The following is a 3715-nucleotide window of genomic DNA, read 5'->3' on the forward strand; positions in this document are numbered from 1 at the left end:
CTATAGATATTGCTTTTTGTCTACTCATAGTCTATAGACTGTCTACAGATAAAAGTCTACTAAAAGTGTATGGCCATAAATCTATATATTGTGTATAGACTGTCTATGGCATTTGTAATTGCCTATAGACTGGTCTCTAGGATTTGTCTATAGAGAGTCTATAGACTTTATAGACAGAAGTCTCTAGACACTCTATAGGCTGTTTAAAACTTTTTTTTTGTAAGGGGGAATACAACTGCTTTGCCAAGAGTAAGCATTTGGTATATTTAGTGATCGAAAATCTACCTCGGAAGTTGGGCAGCATACCCTTTCCCTAAAAGGGAGTTCGTAAGAAAACAGCCTACTCGCTTTTTACGCTCATATATAGGCTAATCCCTGTTTAGAGTTACAGTTGTTGTCAGTCTCTTGTCTGTTACGGGAAGATTAACGAGAGCATTTTGTACGAATCTTACTCACTGCAACTCATTGCAATACCGTGCCAGCTTGAGGCCAACGCAAATTAATAAATGAATCAAATGAACTCAGTTTTGTTTCAAAGAATGCTATATCGCAATCCATTAAGTAAGTGCCGTAAAAGACCCGAAGATGATAAAAGTGCATTCATGACATCGAATGCCTCGCTTGCTGCTGTTTATTGAGGGACTCAGTAAAGAAGAAATATGAAAAGAAAACAATATTTTTTTAATCATGAATAGATTCCTGGGAGGTAAAAATACAGAAAATACAGCTGCAGGTGATTTCTTTTGTTAATATTTTGCATAGACCAAAACATTCGCTTCTTGTTGCTTTTGTAACATTCCCTCACTCGTGTTCGTCCCTTTTCATGTCGGTACAGCCTCGTGAATATTAGTGCAACAGAAATTACAGCGCAGAATATGGCATGGCCTCTCGTTCTAAGTCAGGGAAAGGCGTCCCGAAGGTAGTTTGACAAACTTTGGACCATACTGATTTAGTATTTGAATTCGCGCTTGAGACGTGATTTCTGACCCCATATGAAGCTCGGAAAACGCTTCGTTACTGATCGTTGAAATAAGCGGCAACCGGTGCGGTTTATCGGCATCCATAAACACCAATCTTAGAATCGCCCTTGCTATTAATCAGGAAATATTTCGTGGGCTAATAGGCTATAAACCAAGGCTCGCACTCGAATGCTTCTCAAAAGCACTGTACTTCGTTCTCTGGCATACACGGAGGCACATCGCCTTTCTAGATACATATATTGTCCACGGAATGCTGCTTTAAATTTGAGCCAAATGCCGGATTTTTTCCAAAGCGAAGCTTGACTTGCACTGCGGTAGCATTAACCTTTTTGTGGTAAAATAACACTTATAATACCAAGAATCTAACTATTGCCGTAGATTTATTTCGTCGATTCTATTACGTGTGGAGTATAGAGAGAAAACTATCATGAAAGGTTGAGAAAGGGTGAAGTCAGCAAAACTTTCTTTTCTTCTAGTACCGATTACTTCTTCAATTAAGTCCATTTCAATTTCTGTTTGATTTAATACGGTTTATTTCAGACATAAATGCATAATATGCAATATTATGAGCCAAAAGGAGATTTATATGTATCCTAGGATCTATTCAGATATAGCAGCACGCTTTTATTTTATCGACTTTTTATGAAAGCCTTAGGACGTCACAATAACTGCACTGCGCACATAGTACGTGGCTATAAGATTTATTTCATGCTTGTTATCTGACAACGGGCTCAACTACGCTGAAAAAACTTTGACTTCAGATGAAGAGGCTGGGGTTCAATGAGGTCACCTAAATTTATTGGAGGTTGAAATCAAGGTTCGTGAGGCCATTTTCCCCAGCTTGATGACGGAACGCGTTCCCATTCATGCCAGAACGGTCGATGACAAACAAGTGTATGCATTAGTAACTCGCCATATTACTGTGCGTGGACTCGCAATGTAATGACTCAGTCAGTGAGTCAATGAGGGCTACGCCAATTCGTTCATTCAAACGCCACTCAGCCTCCGTTTACTCAGTGGTGCAACACCGGATGTGACGTACGTCCGTTCTCGGTTGCCTCTGATTTCCATTCTATTTTTTCCCCTTGTCTCGAGCGCTGCCCGATGAAGCGATAATTATGCGTCGAGCCCGTTTCTGCCCACAGTTCAACGCATATGGTGGCGAGGGAAGCGGAGAGGCGAGGGGGTGCCGTAGCAGATAGCTCCCTCCGCTTCCTCGAAGCGATAGTCATCCCTCCCCCTCGTAGGTCCCTTCCCTCCCGGAGCCGTGTACCACACAAACTGGTGACGTAAAACAGGGGGGGGGGGGGGGGGGGGGGGGGGGGGCAGGCAGTACGCTCTCTTGGCGCGCGCTGGCACCGACGTCGGATTTCCCCTACCGAGTCCACTGCCTCCGCGTGAACCGATGGTGTTGCCAAGAGAGAGATTTGCCGTTTGATTCATCGCGCTGCCTTACCGAGCGTTAGCTGCTTTTGCCGTTTGCCAGCCACAAGTTATGCTGTTGACTTTTACGGACTAGTATATGTGCGCGGATTGCATTTCGATTTATAAAAAGATACCAAAATCTTCAGGTAATACCACTAGCAAAAACCACGTGAAGTTTGGGAAGCCTGAATGTTCCGAACATTCGAAGAATTGACCGTTACCTTCGATATTTTCACAACAGTACCTTACAATTTTTCAATATTGAAAATTTTTGTCCGACAATGTTGGGCATGCATCTGAATATCTTCACTTTTTTAACCAGCTATTACGTCATCAACTGAAATGCCAAAGCCAAAAGACTCGCCTCGATTTACCTGCAAATTTCATGCACGTGCATACTAATCCTTAAATCTCGTCGGATTTTCGAAAAGCCGATTCAGCGTTCCTTAAGTACCATTCAGAGCAACGAGGCCTAGTGAAGGCGCCCATTCTGTCGCGTCGCATGTGATGGAAACTGTCTTCAACTAAGATCGATTCGACTCGTTTACTCTTTTTTTTTTCTCCTTCCACTGATGACGTCAAGCTGGTTACCTTATTCCGTGACCGAAAATTCGCACTGTGAAAACGAATCCAAAAACACAAGCGTTGTCCTTTCCTGCGCACGCTGTCGCAAACACCTGTATTATACCAATCACATTTTGTTATCTTTTCTCCCTATATCAGCCAAATTAGTTTAATCTAGGCATATATACGTCATCGTTTGACGCAGTCAGCGATGGCCACTATCGCAACAAGAAAATATTTATGGTGCATCACACATTCCGCACATCGTCCAGTTCATCGTTCCTAAAGAATGCCATTCATTTCACGCTGACTGATAAGGCCACCACTGATGTGCTTAGATATTTCTAAACCTAAGTAAATGATTATGAACTTTTAGGACGAGGTTCACGGCTTCCGATCATGTGCATCCAAGGCAAAACTGCAGTGATCACGGCTGTCGACAACTCATGGCGCGTAGGCGGGAGCAGTCAGCGGCTGATCGCACGGGCCCCCAGGATAGCAGAAACAATCGGAGTCCTGGATTAAGGACCCCACCACGAGGACTGGTCTCCCAGTCACTCTTTCTAAAAATGAAAGTTTTAGATACTCGACTACAGACAAGAGTCGCAGAACGATCGTGACTTGAACGCGATTGGTTTGCAGACTCATAGTCTAAATCGGGGGACAACAAACACTTTACATCCCATCACTAATTTTACAGTTCATTTCAATGCAATGGGTCAGCGCCTTTACTTTCAGTTTTCCGC

The sequence above is a fragment of the Amblyomma mixtum genome, chromosome 7 (assembly GCF_055824585.1).
Source record: "Amblyomma mixtum isolate Tamu chromosome 7, ASM5582458v1, whole genome shotgun sequence".
Lineage (NCBI taxonomy): Eukaryota > Metazoa > Arthropoda > Arachnida > Ixodida > Ixodidae > Amblyomma > Amblyomma mixtum.